The following is a 27044-nucleotide window of genomic DNA, read 5'->3' as shown; positions in this document are numbered from 1 at the left end:
AGGGGTGTGTGTGTTTCTTCTATATTTGTGGAAACCCAGAGAGCTATCCTGCAGGATACTTGAAAATATATATAAATACAGAGGAGAAAGAAAGTGTGGAGAAGGTTTGTTGATTATTGAGCTTTTTCATGGGCGATAGAATGGAGCAGCTATAGGGTGGAGGTAAAGAGGATAGGAAAATGCTCTTCAGGGTCAGACCCAGCCCCACATCCCAAAATGTTGTGGCCACCCTCTGTGTTATGGCAGAGACCTTCGAGTATACTGCGTTCCCACTCCTCATTCACTGGGGAGGACGCAAAGGTGCAGATGGGCCAAGGTCATGCATTTGACTTCCTTCACTAAACTGTGATGAATTTGCCTTCCCTGAGCTCCTGTTGGAAAACTGTCTTGAAGTTACTGTTGTCGTTTCTCCTACTGAGTTTGTATTTCTTTTTATAAACCTTAGTCCAAGTCGGCCCAGTGCTGTAGTTATTTGTGTATCTGTGTCATTCTCCCTAGGATGCCCTGGGCCATTTTTAATCAACTTTGATCCCCTTTCAGTGCCTTGCATGAGGCCTGGAACGTTGGAGGTGCACACTGTATATTGACTGGACTGAGTGAAAGGTATTTGAATATACAGTTTGATCCTTGAGCTACATGGAGGTTAGGTTGCCGACCCCTCATGCAGGAAAAATATCTGGGTAAAACTTTTAGAAAATAAATTTGGGGTACGAGTGCAGTTTTGTTACATGGATACACTGTGTAGTGGTGAAGTCTGGGCTTTTAGTGTAGCCATCACCCTAATAGTGAACGTTATACCCAATAGGTAGTTTTTCAACCCTAACCTGCCTCCTACCTTTTGGAGTCTCCAATATATGTTATTCCCCTCTGTATGTTCCTGTATACCCATTCTGTAGCTCCTACTTATAAGTTAGAACATGCAGTATCTTACTTTCTGTTTTGGGGATTTCTGAGTCCCCAAAAACATAACTACTAATAGCCTACTGTTGACTAGAAGATTTACTGGTAACGTAAATGGTTAATTAACACATATTTTGTATGTTATATGTATTATATACTACATTCTTACAATACAGTAAGCTAAAGAAAAGAACATGTTATTAAGAAAATCATAGAGAAGAGAAAATATATTTACTGTTCATTAAGTGGAAGCGGAGTATCATAAAGGTCTTCATCTTCATCGTCTTCATGTTGAGTAGGCTGAGGAGGGCTTGGTCTTGCTGTCTTAGGATGGCAGAAGTGGAAGATGCAGAGGAGGTGGGAGGAAAGGCAGGCCGCTCAGTGTAAATTTATTGAAAAGAAGTCACATATAAGTGGACACAACGCAGCTCAAACATGCTGTTCGAGGGTCCACTGTATTTCATCTGTTTCCTACTGTATTCCACAGTAGGCAACACTAAAACTAAAGCTTCCAGGCTTTAGTTCTAAAACTTCCATTTTAAGACCTTGAGGAGGATCCTCTCATTCCAGTAATCTGAGAGTTGGTAAACAGATTCAGAGCCACTGTATCACTATCCTTTATGACCCTATGTTTTTTTTTTTTTATTAATTTTTTGCCGTTTCTTTTTTCTTTTGTACTTTAAAAATTGTGGTAAAATATACATAATATACAATTTGCCATTTTAACCATTTTAAGTATGCAGTTCAGTGGCATTAGGTACATTCACATTCTTGTGTAACCGTCAGCACTCTCCAGAACTTTTACGTCTTCCCCAGCTGAAACTCTGTCCCCAACACACGCTGGCATACCCTTCTCCGCTCCCCCAGCCTCTGGTCATCAGGGGTCTTCTTCCTGTTTGTGAATTTTGACTACTCCAGGTCTCTCTGCAAGTGGAATCTCATTTGACCTTTTACGACTGGCTTATTTCACTTAGCATGATGTTAAAAGGTTTATCCATGTTGTAGCGTGTGTCAGAATTTCATTCCTTTTTGGCAGCCGTTGTCTTAAGACTCAAGAGTTGAAGTGTTTTTAGTCGTTGTAGCCAGAGGTAGATTTTTCTTCCAGCTCTGTGCTTGGGCATTTCCTAAAGCGAAACTTCCAAAGGCACATCCTGTCTTCCTGAGTGGTATTCTTTGAGGGAGCTGAGTAGCAAAACTGAGGCTATTAATGTTCGCTTAACAACTGAGCAGCTACTGTGTATCAGGGGTTCTGCCTGTGACCAGAGAGTACACGGTCTCGTAGAAGAGAAAACCGGGTACTCGGCTAACTGTGGTACCGTGTGCTAGGTGCCAAAGGAGGAACAGAGGGGCCCTGCGTGATCTGCTGAGGACCGTGAGGGAGAGGTAAGAAGAGATCAAAGGAGAGGTCATATTTCAAACAGACCTTGAAGCTGTTCAAGGCAGAGAAGAAAGGGTTGGTGTTCCACGAATGGCCTGAGCTAAGGCAAGTGGAAACACGAGGTTTGTTGGAAGAATAGCAAGGACAGTGTGATGTTTATGGAAAGTGGAGAGAGTGTGGGGAATGACATTAGGGGGGTGTATGAATGCCTTGCTAAGGATTGGGGGACAGATAACTTGGAGGTCTCATGCAGTTAGACTGACCCCGTTCAATCTGTGGGTTGACAGGGGGATGTGAATGGATTGGAATGGGAGAGACCACTGTGTGGAGCAAGTGGGAAGGGAACATGGTTGCAGCATTTAGGCCAGAGATGATGAGGGCCTGAAGCAAGGCAGTGAGAGAGAAGAGTTTGCTTATGGGCTGGGCGCGGTGGCTCACGCCTGTAATCCCAGCCCTTTGGGAAGCTGAAGCGGGTGGATCACAAGGCCTGGAGATCGAGACCATCCTGGCCAACACGGTGAAACCCCGTCTTTACTAAAAATACAAAAAAAAAAAAAAAAAAAATTAGCCAGGCGTGGTGGCGGGCGCCTGTAGTCCCAGCTACTCAGGAGGCTGAGGCAGGAGAATGGTGTGAACCCGGGAGGTGGAGCTTGCAGTGAGCCAAGATTGCGCCACTGCACTCCAGCGTGGGCGACAGAGCAAGACTCCGTCTCAAAAAAAAAAAAAAAAAAAAGTTTGCTCGTGGTCAGGTGCATTAGGCCTGTTGACAGCAGAGTTCGTTGGACTGCTCCCACCTATTGCTTTTTGTGTTCTGAAGTTTTTATAATTTCAATTCCAGTTTAGAGGTCTGTTTTTAGAACACTTCTCAAATCTTGTTGTATCCATAGTGGCAAGAACGAATTGATTTGTACAAGATAGCTGGACAGGTTCCTGCCTTCAGGCTTTCTACCCAGTTGTGCACTTGGAAGGATAGTTTTTCATAGTCTTCATGTGCTAAGTGATTGTATGTAATATACAATAGCTGGAGTCTAACTGTCATTAAAACAGGTTAGCCAAGCTGCAGTAGAAGTATCCCCCCCAACCCTGCCCCATGACCCTCCCCACTGCCTGTAATCTCTTGATAACAAAAGAACTCAAACACAATTTTCATGCAAGGGTATAAACATACTTGGAGTCATCAGAACCTACCTAATGGTCCATAGAACCTTGGCTCTTCATGAAGGGCTTTGATAATAAGCTTACCAGGAAGACATAGTCATTGCTCATATGCTCATATGCAGTTTCTAGTCTGAACTGTAAAATGTCAGAAATTACTTTGGAAAATTAGAGAAGTGTGAATTTAATCAGGATCCTTAAAAGGTTACATTTATCAGATGCCTGTAATCCCAACAATTTTGGAGGCTGAGCCAGGTAGATCGCTTGAGCCCAGGAGTTCAAGACCAGCCTGGGCAACACGGCAAAACCCTGTCGATACAAAAAATACAAAAATTAGCTGGGAGTGGTGGCACATGCCTGTAGTCCCAGCTGCCTGAGAGGCTGACGTGGGAGGATGACCTGAGTCCGGAGAGGTTGAGGCTGCAGTGAGTCAAGATCGTGCCACTGCACCCCAGCCTGGGTGACAAAGTGAGACCTCCTCTGGAAGAAAACAAAGAAGTGACATTTATAGGAGGGTCCCAAACATAGAAATATGGTAAGTGAAAGTACTACTTGCTACAAGTACTGAAAGAAAATACTCATGAGTCATTATTCGACTGAAAGCAGACTGAGGAAAAAGTGCTAAAATATACTAAAAATAATGAGTTTCAAAGAAAATCATCTTTTGTTAACCTTTGCATTAGTCAGTCCTTATTTTTTTGTTTTAGTCACTCCTTTAAAACAATGTGTATAAATATAGAAGATCAAGAGAAATGTGATAAAATAATTTTAAGATATGGAACATGGGTTTTCAAAGGAAAGGTTAGAGAAATTTGGGGACTAAAATGGACTGACTCTATCATCTTCAATATTTAAAAAATCAGAAAGATACTTACGAGCAAGCCAATGAAGTGACACCAGGAAGTTTATAACACACACCCTGCCCTTACAGGGCTTTCACCTGGTGGCCACGCTTCCATCGTGCAGTTAACTACTCAGTTATTTTTTATTTCCCAGGAGCACTAAGTGAAAGCAAATGCATGTGAAGTTGTGGAGGCTATTCTAAATGATCAATAGCGCCCACCAGAGTCCCTGATAGCTAACTACCCATTAGGAGATGTGGATTTTCCTTCTTGGGGATGGAGGGGACTGAGTCGGGGAGCTTCCTGGATGGGAGTTTGAACCAAATGATCTTAATTATGTAATTCCTTTCAATTTTAAGATTTTAGGGCAACTTTAGAAAGAGATAAGTAATTGACTGACCAACTTTAGAAAGAGATCAGTACTTGACCGCCCTTTGAGTGTAAGAGTCAACACGTAGAATAAATGTATATTTCTAATATTTTGAAAATAGAAGAAAAAGGAAGAAAGGAGGAAAGACAAGTTATCTAGTGGAGACGATGAATTTTCAGGTCATCCCTCTAGTTTTTATTTTAGACTTACATCTTTCATTGAAATTATTACAACTTGCATGTATTTTGTCTGTTTACTCATTATTTCGTCTGTCTCACCATTGCAATGTAAGCACCGTGCAAACAGACTGTGTCTTTTTAGTTCTTTACCGTGTTTCTGCCATCAAGCCCAGTGTTGACACCTGGAAGGTACTCAAGAGATGCTGGCTGCATGAATCAGTGAGTGAAGGTGGACCATGGGGAGAAGAGTGCTGCAAATACCAGAGAGAAGGAGAAGAAGGAAGTGGAGGGGATAGTGGAGGAAGGGGAAGAGGAGTGAGTTTACAAGGCCTTTTTTTCTTTTCTTGACAGAGTCTCACTCTGTTGCCTAGGCTGGAGTGCAGTGGCATGATCTCCGCTCACTGCAACCTCTGCCTCCCAGGTTTAAGCGATTCTCCTGCCTCAGCCTCCTGAGCAGCTGGGATTACAGGTGCATGCCACCACAACTGGCTAATTCTCGTATTTTTAGTAGAGATGGGGTTTCACCATGTTGGCCAGGCTAGTCTCAAACTCCCAACCTCAAGTGTTCCACCCATCTTGGCCTCTCAAAGTGCCGGGATTACAGGTGTGAGCCACCATGCCCAGCCTTCAAGCCCTTTTAAAAAATAAATTTTATTGTTTATATTTGAGATTTACAACATATTATGGTATACATGTAGCTAATAGAATGGGTTGCTATACTGAGGTAGGCAACCATTCTCACAGGAGTTTACCTGTGTGTGTGTGACAAGAACAACTAAAATCTACATATTTAACAAAAATTCCTATAGAATATAGTTTTATTAAGCCTTAAAAAAGTAGATCTTGCCATTTGCCACAACATGGATAGACCTAGAGGACATTATAAGTGACATAAGCCAGATAAAGAAACATATTGTATGATCTCACTTATATCTGAAATACTTATTTTAAAAGCTCAAATACACAGAGACAGAGAATGAAACAGTGGCTAATGCAGGTGGAAATGGGGAGATGTGGGTCAAACGACACAACATGGCAGGTGCAGAGGAAAAGCATGTCTAGAGACCTAATGTACAACGCACAGACTCAAGTTAACAAGGCCTTTTCGTTCTGTTGCTGTTGTTGCATTACGTAATAGTGTGCTAAGAACGGGAGACACATAACATCATCTAAAAAACGGGAGATGAGGTGGGCCAGTGCCCAAACATGCTAGCTCTGGGAAACAATTCAGGATGATTTGCCACTGAGTCAGGTTTGTTAATTTTTTCTATAATAGCCAAAGGCTCTCAAAAAATCAAGGTTTCCTGGTTTATAAATAATCTCTGGAGAGGTGTGTGTGTTTCAGGCACCTGACTCCTTTATTTATATTCTCTGCCCTGGCCTTCAGATGATTTTCAAGCAGCTTTCGATTAGATTATCTGCTTTGGGATAATGGAGCAATTTTGCAGCAAACTGCTTTGGACTGTTCGACTTTTCTTGGCCTGAGTAGCCAAAAAAATAATAATAACTTGATTTAGTCTGGTCTAACCTGCTGTAGTCTGACTTAAGGATATAATATCCCAGACCTCAGACACTTAACTTAATACATTAACATATTAACAAAAGGGTAACACAAAATACTAGAAGAAAACAAAACAAAAACACCTTCTTTTTTATTTTTTTTTCCAGGCATTTGACTTGAACCACAGGGTGCCCTCATAATGAAAAGAATATTCCAAGGGAAAGATGAGAGGGCAGTTGAGACAACTCTAAGCCCATGTCTGCCCACCCAAACCCTCTGGCCACCACTGTACTCTCTCCACCATGAGAAAGCAGGCCAGGAGTCAGGTCAGCTGCCTGTGTTTAAGTGCTTGTAATATCCGTGGAAACACAGAGAAATGAAAGCAGGAGCTTTGAATCTAGCTTTTTCCAGAATCCTTTTGAGAGACTTATGGTGGCGGCAGGAGCTCCATTTTGGGGGGTCACCCCCTGAACTTTGATGGTTTTCAGATCTTTGGAGGACCTTGGGTTTAGTGGTTCAGAGGTCCCCTGCCAGGACTTCTTCAGGATGGGGATGATAGGAAGCGAATGTTCTTCTGTCGAGGTGCATCAACCTTGCATCTGAGTTCTTGATGTCCTCAGGCCTGGCTTCCCAGTTGGTTAAAGGAATGACAATAACAATGCTTTTCGTTGGCAGTGCAGCTTCAAAAATATTTGCTTTTGCTATCTCATTTTATCCTGATAATAACCGTGTGAGAAAAGCAGGATGGCCGTCTTAACTGTCCTTGTACACGTGGAGAAGTAGATGCACAGAGGTTAAGTTGCCCAGTTGAGTAAAGGGCAGAGCAGGGACTAGACTCCATGTCTCTTCGCCGGGAGAGCCCAACACTATCTATCACATTGCGAGACTGTTTCTTGTAAAACAGTCCTGCATAAAAATAAAAAAGAATAGAGAGCATAATGTGAAGTTTAGCTTTTGGAGCTGAAATTGTTTGTTTTTGGAGCTAAAATTGTTTTTTTCATAGGTTAAATAGTGAATCAGTGTGCTCTGAGCTTCCATGATGGGCAGCCCTCCTTACCTGGCAGGTTACTGAGTTTTCTAATGACTTCAGTTTTAGGTGCTGGGAGACAGAAGGGTCACCTGCACTGTTTTGTGAGCAGGACAGATAAGAGACAAGTGGAGAGGGTGGGAGAGCACTGGCTTGCATCATACGGCCCAGCTGCCCTTGCAGGGCTTGACTGTTACAAGTCAGGTATTTCTAGGACGATTGCATTCCCGGCTATGTCTGTTTTCTTTCAGATGGGGCATACAGTTTACCTTTTGAGTTCTGTAAATGGAATCGAGGTGAAATCTTTACTCTGATGCACATATAACTTGCAGGTTGATGCTGCTCGCTTGGGAAGCCCTCTGCTTCACAGCGAACCGTTTGTACCGTCAGGTAGACCTCTCTGCCAGAGGGCCAACTCCTGTGTGTTTGAAAAGGAAGACAAACCTGTATTTTGTAGAAAGGGTCTATTGTTCCCAGGGGGTGGTTGTGGCCAACTTCTTGGACTCCTTTGGCTGACTCTGAAGACGGAATTGAAGTCAGAATGCTAATCACTGACTTACACAGGCCCCAACAATCAAACCTCAGGGAACTCGGAAGAAAGTAAACAAGAGCGCTCAATTGCAGAGTCTTGAAGAAGAGCAGCTGTGTAAAGGAGGCTAGACGTGAAAAAAACGTGTTGGAGAGGAAAAAAATCACATTCCCTGCTTCTCAAATGGGAAGTCTTAAAAATAATAAAGAATCCTGAGCAGCGGGCTCATTTCCCATGGGCAGGCTTGCTGTGGCAGGCAGGCTCACCTGCTGGAGGTGGTCTCCTGGCTTAGAACGGGAGCACACCTGTGGGAATCGCGGCCCTTCTGTACCTGAACTGGATGTAGATTTTTTGAAAATCCTCGTTGTGTACTGCGTTTCCATCGATCCCTTTCATGCTGTCACTTGTTCCCTTTAGTTCCAAATAGCAGGCTGGTGTTGAGAATTCTGTCATCATGGAATGTTTTTTGCGAAACGTGAGAAATTTCGGAACCATGGGTGTTCTCAGATTGCTTTAGCCTCTGATGATTTTCCTTGTTAGTGTTAAGGAAAGACTGATTTTCTCCTCAGTTTCTACCCTCTAACCTCCTGCATGTAGATGTATGGATTCTAATCAGGACCTTTCTTTGATTCAGTGCCAGGTACACAGGCTCCGAGTCAGACGTGGCAAGTGGCCAAGGTGATCTGTCCTAGAGAATGTCATGGCGGACAGGCATTGGCCATGGAGTGGTGATCCCTAGCTCTGGTTCTTCTCCATCCAGTGACCTGGCATGTCATCTCACAGGGCCATATTTACCTGTTAACTGAGAGACTGAACTAGAACGTGGTTATGATCATTTTAATCTCACCTTTCTCTCCTATCTTATGGCAGTAAAGTGACGTTTTAGCAGGATCAATTTATAAGCCGTTTGAAGTCTATCCTTTCTTCCCTTAGCGGTTGTATTTGTGATTTTCTCAGCCCAATTTTAAGTTATTCCGTTATAATTTTGAATATTCTGTTTATGCTTCTCTCTGTGGTGAGCATACATCGAACGCTGTACAGTTCCTTCAGGGTAACCTTTGTTTCCAACAGGAGAGAGCTCTCACCATCACATCCAGCCTTGATCTCTTTAACCTAAATTGGAATAAGCCAGACAAAGCTGGGGTTCATGGGACAGGTGGGAGCATCTCAAGTTTAGGGTTGGGGAGTCGCAGTGAAAAAAAAAAAAAGAACAAGAATGTAGACTTGGAATTTGAAAACAGATAAAGCAGCCCTCACTTGTGCCCTGCAATGGAGTCCTGTTGTCCTCCAAGCTATTGAACAGACTGGGTGGGAAAGCTGCTGAAAGACTGGAAATTTGGGGACTTAGTAAGAAGTGTCATGGTGCTGTAACTACGTTTTCTTAAGGAAACTTGGAGCTGAGGTGCCACCTCCCTGGGAGGGACTTTTCCACTGGCTGCTTGCAGTCTGGACATCGCAGACGGCCCGACTCCCCCTCCCCCGCCTCATCTTGCATACATTCCCTTCTGCAAGCCTCGCTGCGTTATCACAGGTACCACTTGTAGGACAGTATCGTGGGGGATGGGCATTGTTTCATTCTGGGCACATTCAGGAATCGCAGATATACCCTGCCTGGCTTCTGATCTCTCAAGCCAGCTTTTGGAGCTGTTAATGACTTCCAAAAGCTGAGACCCAGTGCCACTCAACCAACCCTGCTTTTCTGCTGGTTTATTTTTGTTATTCCTACCCCAACTCATCTTGCTTTTCAGCCATCAATGAGAATTTATTGAGTTTCTTAGACACTCTCTCAGACCCTGTGGGAGAGTAGAAAGATGTGTAAGAAATTGTCCCAGAATTTTAAGGGACTTAAAATCCATTTGAAAAGGCAAGACCTAAGCACATGAAAAGTTACCTAGCAATATCAGCTCATGAATGGACTAGACAGTTGATCAGAGAAAGAGAAATGTCTGTTCAGGAGTGGTCAGGGGAGGCTGCATTGAGGTGATGGACACGCGTGGCCGGAAAGCTTGATTCCTTCCCCTGCATTGTATTCTATATATAATATTTGATACATACGCAAGAAGCTATGTGAGTTACAAAGCATGATGTTACAATGAACACCTATGAACTCACCGCCCAACATAAGAACCAACATGACTTATATTGATACCCTACTCTATATTCCTCTACCTTCTTCCTCATTCTGCCCCCCCCTTCCAACCCAGTTAGCCAGTGTCTTAAATTTTACAGATTATTCCGTTCCTTTTTTCTCTGTTTTGAAAGCCTTTGATCTTTTCTTTTCTCTCCCCCTCCCCTCACCCCTCTCCCTCCCCTCCCCTCCCCTCCCCTCCCCTCCCCTCCCAGCCATCCCCTTCCCGCTCACCCCCCTCTCTTTTCTAGTTCATCAGCCCCGGTTCGAGGGGGTTGGTTGGGTTTTATTGTACCTCGCCGGGGCAGACGCTCTCCTCTCCTTTCCTTTCCTTTTCGATGATGAGGTCTCGCTATATTGTCCAGGCTGGTTTGGAACTCCTGAGCTCAAATGATCCTCCCACCTTAACCTCCCGATAGCTGAGAATATAGGCGTGCACCACCACACCTGGCTAGATCTCATGTTTTCTTTGGAAATCTCTTAATTGTGATACAGGATCTCTGAATGCCAAATACCTAGGGCACAAGTGATGGTTAATTTTATGTGTCAACTTAGATGGGCCACAGTGCCCCTATGTGTGATCAGACATCCTTCTGGATGTTTCTGTGAAGGTATTTATGGATGAGACTAACATTTACATTGGTGGACTTTGAGTAAAGCACATGGCCCTCCATAATATGGGTAGGCCTCACCCAGTCTGTTGAAAGCCTGAATGGAACCAAAGAGGGAATGCCACAGCTCACGGCCTTCAGACTTACACTGCACAACTGGCTCTTCCCTGGGTCTCCAGCCTGCTGGCACATCTTGCAGATTTTGGGCTTGTCTGCCTCCATAAGCAATAAGCCAGTTCCTTAAAATAAATATTTTTGTCTGTATGTGTTTATATATATGCACACCACCCTATTGGTTCAGTTTCTCTGGAGAACCCTGACTAATACAGCATATCACACCTCTTTGCATGCCACATAGGTAGCACTGCAGAATTAATTTGCAGAGTATTCTCATATCAGGAGATCAGCAGTATATTAGTTGCATACCAGAAAGGCATTTGGATGATTCTGGCCTACACCATGGAAGAGAAACCTTGATTTTCTGTAAAAGAAAGGCCAGCTTTTTTTGGAGTACTCTTTTCTCCTTTTTAGTGTTCTGTCCCCTCCCAAAGCTCCATGGCTTTCTCTGGTCATTCAGAGACCCTTACTCCCTCCCCAACACACATGCACACTCATGTCTGTGCTTTCCCATACCTTCTGTGTGGAGCCCTGGTTCTGCCTGTTACAAGGAAAGACGTTTAGTTTCTCTGACCTCCTGTCTCCTCATGTGCCCCAGAGATGAGGGGAGATGTCAGTCTATATTTATTATGTGTCACTGTGTACCAGATACTGATTTAAGTGCTTTGCCTGTTTATTCCATGGTATTTTCACAATAATCCCAGGTGGTAACTACTATCATTATGTTCATTTTGTAGTGAGAAAATGGCAAGAAAGTCATAGAAATGGGATTTAAGTCCTGGTAGTCCGACTTCAGAGCCCTTGCTTCTGATGCTTCTGAAACATATTATGAACTGGAAAGCGTTCTACACATACAAGCTACTGTTAGTATTACAATGCTAGTATTACAGTGTGCCTGTTGCCTTGGGGCCCTGTGCTCTGCTAGTTGATAGCTAGGGCATTTTTGGAGCTGATGCAGGCTAATGAGGGTTGTTGATAGGAAAGTATTGCTCTGGTTCTTTGACAGAAGCCTTCTGGTGGCCACAGTTCCTGAGCCCCAAGAAGAAATCCTGTAGGGTACCTCTAGGACATGATGGTTAGTGGATGTGTAGGGTCATGAGTCTCCTCTCTGGTCACGTCAAGAAAACTGCCCCTACTTTGTTTTTTGTTTTTTTTTTGAGACGGAGTCTCGCTCTGTCGCCCAGGCTGGAGTACAGTGGCCGGATCTCAGCTCACTGCAAGCTCCGCCTCCCGGGTTCACGCCATTCTCCTGCCTCAGCCTCCCGAATAGCTGGGACTACAGGCGCCCGCCACCTCGCCCGGCTAGGTTTTGTATTTTTTAATAGAGACGGGGTTTCACCAGGTTAGCCAGGATGGTCTCGATCTCCTGACCTCGTGATCCACCCGTCTCGGCCTCCCAAAGTGCTGGGATTACAGGCTTGAGCCACCACGCCCGGCCCCTACTTTGTTTTTAAGCAGATCTGGAGGCTGCAGGATAGCCCACTGAGACTAAGAGGAGACTAGGCATCTGTATCTAAGCAGAGACCAGGCATCAGGTGAGGAAGCTTTAGCTTGGAGGGTCGTAGGCCTCAGCTAGACTTGGTAAATATTTGGCACTTCCTCTCCCTCACAGGACCATAGCAAATGTTAAATAATCACAGCACTCCTTAGTTTGACCACCACTAATCGATTGAGTTGGGCAAATAGCATGGAAGGTCTTTGCCCATTCTTTGGGAGCTCTGAGTGTCCCCAGAGAATTGAGTCTGGCATTAAGTTTTGCCTCTCCTTTCTCGTTTTCTTTTCCCAGCCATATTTCTCCAGGTTTTCAGCACAAACTCAGCCCATTATTTTTGTTTCTTCAGTGTTTTTAACTCCTTCCCTGCCTGTTGAGATGGAGTCTCACTCAGTTGTTTAGTAATGACAATACATTGAGAAGACCGTCACATAGCAAGAGTTCTACGAGTTTCTTTGCCTGTGAGGTTAGTTTTCTGCATTTCATTTGTGGAGGGAACAGAAGTTATCCCATTTAAGTGTGGAAACTTTCTTTTTGGAACATTTTCCTTCCTTTTTCTTCGTACATCGTGGTTCCTTCTCTCCTGCAGTCTCACATAGACACCAGTATATAGAGATACTGTTTCTAATCCTGAAAATTCCTTTTTTGAAGAAAAGAGAACATTGTGTGCCATTGTTTTTTTGCGGGAGATCTAGGCTGCTCTTCTGTTTTCCAAACATTTATCCTTAAAGCATTTTCAGATGTCAGCTGAACAAGGGAACAATGGCCCCTGGGTCCTGTTAGGGACATACTCTTAATGACTGTAAAATGAATAAGGTATAGAGGAATATTCGTCTGAAGTCATGATTTGTACGTCATTTCCTTGCTTTCTTCAACATCATTATTTTTGAACCAGAAAGTATTTTGATCAACATTTTGGAGGAAGAATTGTATGGTATTTCCCAACCTTCCCCCCGTGGGTGGAATTGCATCACTGAATCACTTTTCTCTATTTTTTTCCACTTTCTGTCTCCTGTTTTGTCAAGGCTCCAGCAAACTCCAGCCTTTTTTCTGTGTTTTTTAGTCCTAAAATTCTAGCCTGGCATCTGCGATTGTGTTAGTTTCCCATCATTATTTTCTAGCCTAACAAGGAAGCCTCATGAAAACAAAGCGTTTTGTTTAATCCTCAGGTGGACGTTTGAACCCCGGTAAACACTCTCCCTTCACCCCCCATCTTACTTTTTAGCAATCTCAGAGATCAAAAAGATAATCATCTCATCCAGTGTAGACAAAGTGAAGTACATTCCTTTCATTTGCCTTTGCTGGAGTCCCTATTTCATCCATCTAATCCATTTTAAGGGATAAAATTGCAATTACAAACATTTCGTGTGTGGTCAGATTTTTAGTATTTTAATCTGGTCTGAGACTTAAGATGAAACGGCAGTTCTAGCAGAGGTCCTGTGTAGAAGAAAGGACCTGGGTGCCAGTCTCAGTCCAGTCCCTTAGACATGTGACCTTGGAAAACCTCTCGGAGACCCATCATCTCGTCGAAGATGGGCGTAGTATTACGGGTTCTCCAGAGGAACAGAACCAATAGGAGGTCCACATCGCTGTTGATATCAATAGATAGGTAGGTGTATATGTAGGGATGGCAGGCTGGAGACCCTGGGAAGAGTTGATATTGCAGTCAGGAGGCTGAACTTCCTCTTCCATGGGGACCCCGGTATTTTTCTCTTAAGGCCTTCAACTGATGGGTTGAGGCCCACCCATGTTATGGAGGGCAGTCTGCTTCACTCAGAGTCTACTGACTTAAATGTCCATCTCATCTAAACAGCATCTTCACGGTGTTCAGGCAAACATCGGTGTCACGTCCTAGTCAAGTTGACACCTGAAATCAACCATCCCCCCTCTCTCAGGAGTTTGTGAGCATCAGGTGTGAATAGTCAGGAGGTGCAGGCATGCACAGAGGAGGCCACTGTTCTTCACGCTTGAGCCTTTCTCTCTCTGCCTCCTTTACTTCCCTTCTCTCCCCTCACTGTTACCCGTGTCCTCCTACCTCTGACACCTGCTCTTCACCTCCCACCTGCTACCTGAGATGGGAGCCACATGTGAAGTAAGAAGAAGGGGGAACGACCAGGTGGGTGATGAGTTTAAACTGGAAAGGGAACAGATCCTGATGGAGTCAGGATGGAGTTGGTCTAGCTCTTATGTGATCATGGGCAAGTCAGCATGCCTCAGTGAGCCTCTGATCACTTTCTGTATGAGGATAATGATATTTATCCTCTAAAACGAGGATAATTATATTTATCTGATACAGTTCTTCTGCCCTAACATATACGTGTGCATTGCCTTTGCTTTCAAATGTTGGGTAATTACCCTTTTAGATTTAAATCTTTACTCAAATTGAACTCTCCTTCAGCCTTTGTATGTCTAGACTTTCCGTCAAGATTAGATTACTTGTTATACAATGATTGTAAACCATTGTTTCCATGAAGTCTCATAGCGAATGTTCTTTTGCTATTGCTCTTTTGTTATTAGTTAGTCTCTTGGTATTTCTCAAACATGTCAAGCACACTTCTCCCTCAGAGCCTTTGCATCTGCTGTTTCCTCTACATGGAGCTCAGATGACTATATGGCTTTTTCCTAAACTTCTTTGAGGTATTTGTTCAAATGTCTTCCACTCAGAGGGGCTTTCCCTGACCATCTTATAGAAAATAAATAAAATAATATAATATATGCTCTCACGTTCTGTTGCACTTGCCTTGCTTTGTTTTTCTTTGTAGTCGTTATCTGGAATATATATTTATTTCTGTCTACATCCTCCCACTAATACAGTGGTTCTCAACCTTGGATGTTCATTAGAATCACCCTGGGAGTTTAAAAAAAGTCCTCTCCTGTGCTCTAGAACAATTAAATTCAGTAATGTTAGGGAAGAGACTCAGCATTGGTATTTTATAAAACTCCCAGGAGACTCCTATGTGCAACCAAGGTTGAGAACCAGTGTTCTAGTCTAGAACCTTACTTCCGAGAGGATGTGGACTGGTGGCATCAGCATCACCTTCATTTGCAAGCTGAGTCCAATTCTTCTCTTTGGCAAGACCCACAGATGATGCATATGACATTAAAGCTTGAGATGCACTGCACTAGAATGCAGGGGCGTCATTTTGCTTGCTGCTGTATCCTTAGTGTCAGAACAGTACTTAGCACGTGATAAGCACTCACTAAATATTTATCAAATGAATTAACATTGGCGATGAGAGGAAGAAGGAAGTAATGATGGAAAGAGGATAAAAAAAGAGAGGCAAGGGAAGACAGAAAGAAAACAGATTTGGCCTCCCCACATTTCCTGGGCACAGGTATAACTGCTCTCTCTTGCTCTATGCTCCCAATCAAAACTCAACCAGCCTCATGTCCAACATCTCATGGGCTTGCCTCCAGTTCTCTGTACTTTCCAAAGTGATAGCTGACTAATCAAAGATACTGTGATAATGAATTGCCTAACTGCACAGCCTGCCTGCTTCTCTACTAGCATGTATTTGATTAGGGGCCTGCTGAAACCAATTAAGTAAATAATTCAGTATGACTTTATGAACTACCTACTACACGCATGGCTTAACACAGGCAGGATCAAGAGACTGAGAACCAATGATGGAAAAGGCACAAATTACAGGCTTATAGTCCAGCTATAGAGACAGACTTTTAGGTAAGTAATCATACCTTGAGGCAAAAAATAAATAAATAAATAAATAAAGGTCAGTGATGTAAGACACTTAAAGACACGTGGACAGGTGTTGTGGAAGGTCTAGAGTAAGTGACTATTTCAGATTGAGGGGTCGGAGTAGACTCCTGGTGAGGAGGGCAGGGGCATGTGAGTTGAGTATGTGAGTGGCTAGAACACAAGGTAGGGAAACATGCTTGTGAGCTTTGACAATCACAAAGATGGTTAGAAGGCAGTTAAAGGGTTGGACTATGGTCAGTTCTGTGTTTTGAAGAGATGACTGACAGTCATGGAAGGTGGATTGGAGAAGGACCATGGACCCATGACACCCACTTTGGAGATGATGAAAGATAATACCCACGTTACATGACAAAGCCGTGGCAGGGGCAGTAGGATGTAAAATGTGGAGATAGTTTTGAGATTTTTCAAATGTTGCAGACCATGTCTTTTTTTTTTTTTTTTTTTTTTTTTAAGACAGAGTCTCGCTTTGTCACCCAGGCTGGAGTACAGTGGCGCGATCTCGGCTCACTGCAAGCTCCACCTCCCAGGTTCACGCCATTCTCCTGCCTCAGCCTCCCGAGTAGCTGGGACTACAGGCACCTGCCACCATGCCTGGCTAATTTTTTGTATTTTTAGTAGAGACGGGGTGTCACCGTGTTAGCCAGGATGGTCTCAATCTCCTGACCTCATGATCGGCCCGCCTCAGCCTCCCAAAGTGCTGGGATTACAGGTGTGAGCCACCACACCCAGCCAACCATGTCTTTTTTATTTAACCCAAATGAGCAGGAATTCTTGGGGTGACATCAAATTCTATAGTTTTATGAGCATATACACTGAACACTCTACGATATTACGGAAATACAGGCTATTTCTCTTTCACTGGCCTTTAGATAGACTGGATTAGTGGAGAGTTGAGCATTCTTCTTTTCTTAGAGCCTTGAGTAGAGATGGATCCTACTGATTATTTATTTTGACTACTTTATTTTGAAGATGAAGAGAAGGAGGCCAAGATATGAAACAATTATCAGAACCAGGAATGGAGCTTGAGGTCACCATTAGTAAATAAATACTGAGTGCCAGGTGGTTTAAATACTCATTATCATCTTCAATCTTCACAACCATCCTATGAAATCGGGATGCTATGTTTATTTTAGGGATGAGAAAAACCAAAACTCAAGGAGGTAACTCGCCCAAGGTTATGCAACTAATAAGTGGTACAGCTGGGATCCAAACCCAGGTGTGTCCCAGGTATGCTGTGCCATTTACTCCTCTGCCTTCCTAATGAGTGCTCCCTGATGCTGCTGATGAAGAGTCGGACTTACAGAGGTCATACATTGTTTTCCTTGTTTCTGGACGCAGTTTTGTTTTCTTTGATAATCGTGAATTGAGGATTTAGGACAGCCAATTTCTCTCTGTTACTTTGGTCACAACTTCACAACGTGACCTTTGGAAGTAAGGTCTTTGAGTTCCTTAAAATAGCTAAATTGAGGGGATAAAGGAAAACTGACTCAAATCAGAGAATTTCCATCAGGTCTCTGTAGGTTTCTTATAATAGTATTTAGCAATTCTTTTTTTCACATAAATAGGAGAGCCAAGAGAAAACCAGTGTCTTTGACCTGATGGTGTTAAGCCTGCGATCTGGGTAAAAGGGAATTTGCTGAACGCTCTGGATCTGATACCGAAAAGTTGAAGAAAGCAACATCTTGCTTATTACCCTTGTGTTTAAGACCATTCAGGGCCGGGTATGGTGGCTCACGCCTGTGATCCCAGCACTTTGGGAGGCCGAGGCAGGCGGATCACGAGGGCAGGAGATCGAGACCATCCTAGCTAACACGGTGAAACCACATCTCTACTAAAAATACAAAAAATTAGCCAGACATGGTGACAGGCACCTGTAGTCCCAGCTACTTGGGAGGCTGAGGCAGGAGAATGGCATGAACCCGGGAGACGGAGGTTGCAGTGAGCCGAGATCGTGCCACTGCACTCCAGCCTGGGCAACAGAGCGAGACTCCATCTCAAAAAAAAAAAAAAACCGTTCAGAACCAAATATGTGAAGATCAGGTCTGTGATCTGGTGAACTGGGAGTGATTTATGCCACCCAAGTGACTTGACCTGAACCAGTGGGGTCCATCATCCTGCTTCAGTTTCTGCACTGGCATTCATGTTAGTATTTGGTGGAAGTTGGTTCACTTTTGGCTGAAGTTGGTGGATGTGGGCAGAGCAGGACTAGTTCCTTTCTTCTGCCTTCTCTTCTAGTAATGCTCCAAGGATGCTTTTGAAGACTCATTATTCAGAGCTGCAGCTGGACTGCCTTAGACATCTGCATTTCTCTATCTCTGAAATAAGGGACTCAAACAAGAGCATCACTCTTTTCCTTTCCAGCTCTAAAATTATATGATTTTTCTTTCACATGGTAAGTGAAATAGTCATCGAACTGCTGTGGTAGGTTGAGCTTATTGCATCCCAGATCTGTGTGGTTCAACTCTGTGTTCATGCTGCCCAGTGCCACGAGCACCTTTGTGGCCTTCACAAACAGTTGTACACGGTCTATAAACTGTTCAGCCACTTCTCCCAGTCTTCTAAGCAGGCGAAGACTCTTTATCTCTTAGATCTAAAATCATTAGGTAGATTTTGATTCCAAGGGTCAAAGCACAGCATGGTAAGCGTCAAGCTCTCATCCAAGCATGTATTTCAGCAGGTGATGCTGAGGTGCTTTGGGCCTTCAGTGGACACAGATAGATGCTTCCCCTGAGCCTTAGGGAAAGCTTTATTTTGCCCATGTTGTATTCCTTCCTGCATCGTATATGTTAATGTTGTTCTGCCACTCCAAATACAGCAGCGTCTGCTCAGTTCCATTTTCTTCCTTTGCAAAGAGCAGGCAACCAGCTCTGCCTTCCTGAGAGTAGACAAACCTGGAGCCAAGGGTGCCACATTTTCAGCTTCAGTGGCAATGGCTGCAGCTCCCTTATTTCATCACCTATTAGGATGCACAGGCGGCGCTAAGTGACACATAGCCCATAAAACATATCTGCTTCCTGCTGATTTCATGGTTCTGGAGGACAGGCTGTGCACAGGGATTCAGACAGACTGTAGTAACAAGCAGGGGTGCTATGGAATATTCATTTATCCTAAATAAATAAATATCTTTTTGGCAACTGCTTTTCCCCATAGTGTAATATGGTAATGCTATGGGGCATGTGTACATGTGTGTGCTTAAGGAACATCTGTCCATCTCTAGCTGTCATGTCTGAGAACGTTAATAAAAGGCTCAACTTCATGTGCCAGCAAGTGATCACAAGACAGTTACTGAAGCACTCAAAGAAGCAATGTCTTTGACATCTGACTCATTTTGAAAAAGCTTGAGAATGCTTTCCCAAGGCCATTTCTTAGAAAATACACCGTGGGACATTTTTCCTGTAGTTTATTGTTGACGATCATCGAGAACTTTGTACCCAGAGAGACTCTACACTGTGAGTGTCCCCTGATATTCCCTCCTGCTCGGCCTGATCAGTGGTATCTGACCTCCAGCTACTCGCTGCAGCAACACGTTCTCTAGCTGAGTGGGCCTGGACTTTCAACAGAGAATTAACAGCCTGGAAGTGGAGTTCTCAATCTCAACAACCCCTTACCTCATGCAAATTTCTTTTGAGCTGAAAAGAACAAACAAATAGAATGCCACCTTTTAAAACAACCTTCTGTGAAACATGGGGGAATGTCAGATTTTGTATAAATCAGAGAGAGAGAGAAATAAGGCCCATAATAAAAACTTGAAATAGATTTGGGAAGTTTCCGAAACTTCCAAAAACTAGTGGTCCAAAGTGGGCAATATTTTTTGTGTGCATTAAGAGGCCCTTCCTGGTTCCTTGATCCAAGCTGGTGTCTTGCGCTCTTCCAGGAACCCTGAGCTCCCCTGTGCTGAGCAGCCCCCACACCTCAGCGCGAAGCCTCTCCCCTTGCCTGACCACGCCCCATTTCTTTTGGCAGGGCTTCCCAGACTTACAAGATGTCTTAAAGTGACTGAATGGAGTTAGTGTTCAGCAGGACTGGCTATGTAACTGGTGGGACTTGATGCAGAATGTAGATGTAGGGCTCCTTGTTCAAAAATTATGAAGAATTTCAAGATAGCCACAGAGCATTAAAACAAATCCAGGTTGGCTAGGTGTGGTGGCACACTCCTGTAATCCCAGCACTTTGGGAGGCTGAGGCCGGCAGATTGCTTGAGCTCAGGAGTTTGAGACCAGCCTGGGCAACATGACGAAACGCCGTCTCTACTTAAAAAAAAAAAAAAAAAAATTAGCTGGGCATGGTGGTATGCACCTGTAGTCCCGGCTACTTGGGAGGCTGAGGTGGGAGACTTGCTTAAGCCTGGGAGGCAGCCTGGGCAACAGAGTAAGACCGTGTCTCAAAAAAATTCTCAGACGAGCATAGGACCTCTGTATGACTGCACAGGTTATAGGTCGCACGCTCACAAAGCCAGCCCAGTGCTCCATACTGTATTTTAGAATAAGCAGGAATCCGTTGAGGGCTGCCAGACTTGCAGACCAATCACTGTGGGAGCTGATGGCAGATCCCTGATCTGTGATTCAGAAAGAGTCATTCAGGCAGGCATTGCCCAGTGTCTGGGTTCTCTCTCTTCTGAAGTTGTTGAGGCTGTGCAGAAGGTATGTGTTTCATGTTTCATCCAGTCTGTTAGGGTAATCAGTGTGATTTCTCTGGCATCTCCATGACTGGAAGCAGACCAGATGTAATCAAAGCTGTTGAAGCTGCCCAGGGACTGGCTAAGCTGCCACCCTGTTAGTGAGGCCACTGGGGAGAGGGAAACTGAAGCCTGCACCACAGGGAGCTGTATACTGGAGTCTGGAATCCATTTGCTCCACGCAGGAGGCCTGCATCTCAAGTCAGGAGGCGGTGCCTGGAAATCTAGCATCATATCGATACTCTTTGGTGAAGGAAATGTGGTCCTTGCCCCACGTTATCTCACAGTCTCTTTGGGCAATGTCATGCATATTAAAAATACCGACAAACGCAGAGCCACGAAAGATCCTGATCTTTTAGGTCTGTCATGCGATAGAGACAGTAAGTGCTCTGTATAGACATCAGGAGATTTTCTTCCCTGAAGGACAAGCTCCTGTAGCATTTTCCTGCACTGAGATGCAGTCACGCTAGCCTGTCTTGCACTCACCAGGGATGGCAAGGAAGGACCAGCTGACAAGTAATAAAGCAAACCAGTTTGTAATTTTACAGGGCTCTGAATAAAGATGCATTTATCTCTGGCCAACACCAAGAGGCCTCGATGTCTCTCACAGGGAGAAACTTGGTGGGCTGTGACGTCTTCTGGGGTTGCTAGGGCAGAGTCAGGCTTGAGTCTGAGAAAGGCAAGTCCATGCATTAAAATCCAGCAGGAGGATGGGTCTGGGGCAAGGGACAAGAGAAGCAGGAATGGAAGGCAGGGATGAGGACTGTTAACAGAGCCTCTGCCTCCTTCCTTCCCCTTCCCTCACACTGGCTCTTTCAGGCACTTCCCTCACTGAGATAGGAAGCGGTCCTGTGGTGACGCCAAGGGCACAGGCTTCTGCTGTCTGGGCTCCGGCACAGTCGTTGGCTCTGAGTCATCCGGGAAGGAAAGGCATCTCTTACCGCCCCCTCTCCCACCGTGGCCTCAGGCTCCCACCATGCAGGAAATGCCTGGTCTCCCACGAATCAGAAGCTATAAACAGGACTGGTGGCAGTTCATACAGATTTGGCAAAGGACGAGAAGCTGCGGGTTACTGGTATCAGTGATTATAAAAGGGGAAAGAGTTGATATCTGAAGATAGGAGAAGGGGCTTCTGAGGATGGCGTTAGCATGTTCAGGCACAGCCTTAATCTTTAAGAGTCACAAAGAGCCATCGGCACAGTCATCTCCGTAATAAGCCTAGAGAGCGCTGTCAAAGACAGTTCTGGATGGAAGTAAGAAACCATTGAGGCTGAGTTGTATAGATAAACAGCATTGTTTTTTGGGAGAGGCAAAGGCAACTGTGTGTTCAGCTCTTAGTTCTGACACTAATGAACGCAGATTTAAGTTCCCTGAGCCTCAGTTTCCCTGTCTGTAAAATCAGGATAAAAATTTCTTGCTCAAGGCCAACAAAAACAAGCAATGGTGTAAGGACTCCCTATTCATAAATGGTGCTGGGATAGCTGGCTAGCCATATGCAGAAGAATGAAACAACTCTTACCTTTCATCATATACAAAAATGAACTCAAGATGGGTTAAGTCGAAATCTAAGACCTCAAACCATAAAAATCCTAGGAGAAAACATTGGAAATACCCCTCTTGACACTAGCCTTGGCAAAGAATTTTGGCTAAGTCCCCAAAAGCAATTGCAACAAAACAAAATTGACAAGTGGGAACTAATTAAACTAAAGAGCTTCTGCATGGCAAAAGAATTAACAAAGTAAACAGCAACCTACAGAATGGGAGGAAATATTTGCAAACTATGCATTCAACAAAGGTCTAATATCCAGAATCTGTAAGGAACTTAAATCAATAGGCAAAAAACAATCACTCCATGAAAAAATGGGCAAAGGGCATGAACAGACACCTTTTAAAAGAAGACATACAAGCAGCCCACAACATGAAAAAATGCTTATCTTCACTAATCATCAGAGAAATGCAAATCAAAGCCACAACGAGATACCGTCTCACACCAGTCAGAATGGCTATTATCAAAAGTCAAAAAATAACAGATGCTGGTGAGGCTTGGAGAAAAGGGAACGCTTATACACCGGTGGGGGAAGTGTAACTTAGTTCGGTCATTGTAGAAAGCAGTTTGAAGATTTCTCAACTTAAAACAGAGCTACCATTCAGCCCAGAAATCTCATTACTGGGTATATATCCAAAGGAAAATAGATCATTATACCAAAAAGACATATACACTTGTATGTTTACTGCCATGCTGTTCACAGTATCAAAGACATGGAATCAACCTAGGTGCCCATCAACAGTGGATTTGATTTTTTTTTTTAATGTGGTACATATACACCATGGAATACTATGCAGCCATAAAAAGGAATGAAATCATGTCCTTTACAGCAACATGGATAACTATGTTGGAAGAGCTGGAGATCATAATCCTAAGTGAATGAATGCAGTAACAGAAAACCAAATACTGCATGTTCTCACTTATAAGTGGGAGCTACACATCGAGCACTCATTAATATAAACATGGGAACAACAGACACTGTGGACTACTAGAGGGAGGAGGGGGAGGGAGGTAATGAGTCAGAAACTACCTCTTGGGTACTGTGCTCACTACCTGGATGCAAGATACCCATGTAACAAACCTGCACACATAAACCCTATGTCTAAAATAAAAGTTGGAAAAGAAAAAATGTTTCCTAAATTGTTCTAGAATTAAGCAAGATAATATTTATAGGATATCTAGCAGAGGGTCTGGCACCCTAGCATATAATAGATGCCTAATGAACATTAGTTTCCTTATTTTTCTTATGAGAGTAAAATATTAAGATGTACATATTCTGTTAGGTCATAGAAAGTTTGAATGGTGGGAAAAGTCAGCTCTTAAAATGCTGTGGGATCACTTTTTGAGCCTTTTCACCTGTGATCAAAGTTTTCCATCACCCTGGCATTTTTGAGAGCTGTAATTTAAGGAAGAATGTATCATAGGTTACCTCTGTGGAAAATCTAGAATTTGAATATTATGCCCCTGTTCACTTGTACACTAGGCTGTCACTATGAAGTTAGGCTGACTTGACTGTATCGGATAATTAGGGGCTGGGAGACCATGGAAAATGGAAGCCATAGATAATCCCAGTGTCTCGTTTTAGCCAATAATAATTCTTCTCCCACCAAGTCTTTATCAGAACTGCTAACAAGGAGAAAAGTCGACTGGTTTGAGTTTCCTCACCTTTTATTCTCCCCTGAGTACCCTCAGTACAGGTGCTAATGAACAGTGAAATGGCCAAAAGGTGAGCAGCTCCAGGGAGGAGAAGCAGGAGGCTCAGATAATCCACAAACTGTGTAATCACTTTGAGTAATTGAATTAACTCCAGTAAAATGTAGAGATACATTCACCTGCTAGGCTTTGTTGGAAGCTACATTAACACATTGGAAGCAAAACTTTCTTTTGAAAGTTTCATTTTTAATCTAATGGTGGGTATTTGGGGACACTGCAGCCTATTAAATCTGCTAACCGATGTTCAGATGTTATGAAGGAGTTCAACTATTCTAAGAATATTCAAGGCCTGTTATTCTCTCCTAGTCTTTCTACGTCAAAGAATAAAGTCAGAAAAGCCAAATTGATTTATTGAAAATGAAGAGAATTGAAGTTACTCTCCCAAGCTCCAATTGTAGGCCAGGGCCTAAACTGAGAGAAATGGACAACCCAAATATTTTGACCTTTGCCCATTGTCAGATGAGACCGGATCTGGGGAGGAAGTGGTGTTTTCTTATCTGCCTTAAGGTAGGCACTACGTGGAGAAGCACTGTAATGTAATTAACGCAGTGGTGCTCAAATTCTGGTATTCCTCAGAATCACCTCAAGGGCTTTTAGAAACAGTTGCTGGGCGCTTCTCTCTGATTTGGTAGGACTGGAGTGGGACAAAGAATTTGCAAATCTGAGAAGTTCCCGCTTCCAGGGGCCACACTTTAATAACCACAGGTGAAAGCAATGAGAAGGTGAGCTCCGAAGTCAGACTACCTGGGCTTGAATCTCAGATCTCTCACTTGGTAGTTGTGTGACTGGGTAGTTGATAGTTTACAGAATCTCTTTGTGTAGCCGTTTTCGTGTTTGTAAAATGGGAATCCTAGTATCTCATACGATTGTGAGTATTAAATGAATTAATATGTGATAAGCCCTTAAAATATTGCCTGCTGTATGGCAAGTGTGCATTATGGGTTGGTATGACACAATTATAGACTCTCTGTAACAATGAATATTTTATTCATATTTTTTTGAGCACTTACTATAGGCCAGAGATTGACTCAGTACTTTGCAAGGATTATCACATTTAATACCCACAACTCACTCTCCCTCCTTTCCCATGTCCTGGCTTGCCTTCTTTCTTCCACTTTCTCTCAATTATTCCTTCTCTCCCTTCCATTCTTTCTTGCTCTTCAAAAGCCATATTGTGACAAAATTCATAAATTCTAAATGAAAAAGAAAATGTACATTGGTTGTAAAGTATGACCTATATGAGTCTTTTCAGGACTGTTCACCCGTTCTTTGCTTTTTATTCCAGCGTGATACCCGGCACATAGTAGGAGTTTGGTGAACATTAGTTACTTGAATCTCGTTATCCTTACAAATCAAACAGGGTTTATCTGTCAGGGTTCCCTTCTCCTCCTTTGTCTTATCCTGGCCTCTTCTTGACCAACACATTGGTAAATTTGGCCTCTGCTCTTTCTTTTCCCCAACTGCAGGGGCCCGCACATCAAGACAAGGTGGCATCACCAACCGTTGATAAAGCTTTTATTTCACCAGCTTCTACCTGGACCACCCATCAAAATCTTTAAAACAAGTATTCCTTGGGACAAGGCCAGGTGTCATCGAGAGTCTCCAGGAAGAGCATAGGAGCCCTGGTCTGGAAGGGTGGGACCTACACTCCCGAGGGTGCCCAGAGGAAGACACTCACTGACCCAGTGCAGTGGCGGCATACTCCCTCCCCAGCCCCTGACCTAAGGGTGCTGTGTGTCAGCTCTCCTAAGTCTTGGTCTCGTTAGGGAAGTTGGTTGTCAAGTACTGCCCAGTTACAGTTGGTTTAAACTCTCAACTAAAGGATTGTAAGCAGGTCAGCTGCCTGAGTCTCCGGTTACTCTTGCAGCTCAGGTTTCCTCTTGACAGGTCCTGATAGGGGCTACTTTTGCACCATTGATGTGGCCAGGGCTTACAACAAGGTTTAAGGTTTCCATGCGCAGCCTTCTTGGCAGGCAGCTCCCAGAGAATGGAGTATGTATGGTTTGGGAGGAAGCTGCAAGGCATGTTTGTGGATCTTTGGTATTTTGAGCCAATCTTGTGGAGTGGGTCTGTGCCCATCAGCACCAGGAGACTTTATACTTAGGGGAGAATCTGTAAGCGATGTGATTTTCCAGGGTCTGTTTCCTCATTGTTTCTCTTTGCTTGCCCTGTGGCTGAGGATTAAATGAACATTGAGAGTCTACTCTGTGCCAGTTACTCTGCTAGATACTAGCAGAGATGGAGGGTAGGATACAAAGACAAATAAGGCCTAGTCTTTAGGAAGCCTGTATTTCTGTTCTGTGTATCAGAAGAGGGTTGAGTTGGTGATAAGAATAAACAGTTGAGGGGAGTGGGGGACTGAAAAATAATAAACCTTAGAGAAGGTTTATTGTTAACTTGGGAAAATTGTTTAAATAGTTCCTTAAGATATTTGTGGTAGATATGTCTCTAGACATGAGGCTTGTCTGGCTGTGAGGTCCATGCACGAGACCCTTGTAGGTTTCTCAAATCTATTTGGACTGGGTGCTCTGTATTGACGTGAAATTGTAAGGCAGACCCTGAATATATCACAACGGAGTTTTGCTTGTGGCTACTCCAGTGTCCATACATATAGGTCTCATCCTCCTGCCCTGGGGTTCTTCAAATTTGCATTTGGGAAGTCTGGTTTTATGACTGTTTCTTTTATCATGAACTTACGGCCACCCCACTTCCCTGCCCATTTCCCCATCAGCTTCACCTTGGGTCGCAGTACATCTTTTCTCCAGAACGTGTTCCCTGCCAGGAATCTGCAGGGAGCTCTTAAGACTTATCTTTCTTTTTAGCTTTTTTTTTTTTTCTTTTCCACTCAACTTCTAGTCTAGTGCTAAGTACTTATATGTCATGCTGTGAATATGTGTGTGAATGAATTGGTCAGAATTCCAAATTTTAGTTGTAAGAAAATTCTTTTGTGCAGCATGCGTGGCTCAAAATGAGAGAAAAGACACTGATGAGGACTTGGCAGCCCTGGGCTTTTCCTTGGGATGCTTTAATAAATTTGGACGTATTTTGTAACAGACCAGGTTGGAGTTCCCCTTTTACCTGCTGTTTCAACAAAGTTAAGTGCATTGAAGGTCTATCTCAAAGGCAATCTATATTTTAAAAATTTCAGAATCCTAGTCTGAGG

The 27044-nt window shown here is 43.7% G+C and overlaps 1 protein-coding gene across 2 annotated transcripts in view; it reads left to right on the top strand.

Moving 5' to 3' along the window:
* ETV6 (ETS variant transcription factor 6) overlaps positions 1-27044 on the top strand; it is a 253423-nt gene that overhangs the window by 51466 nt on the left and 174913 nt on the right. The window lies entirely within an intron of this gene.

This window comes from Rhinopithecus bieti, unplaced genomic scaffold (genome assembly GCF_001698545.2).
Source record: "Rhinopithecus bieti isolate Rb0 unplaced genomic scaffold, ASM169854v2 scaffold_76074, whole genome shotgun sequence".
In the NCBI taxonomy this organism is placed as follows: Eukaryota; Metazoa; Chordata; class Mammalia; order Primates; family Cercopithecidae; genus Rhinopithecus; species Rhinopithecus bieti.
Note: the sequence above shows the minus strand (reverse complement) of the source record. Positions and strands in the feature narration are given on the sequence as shown.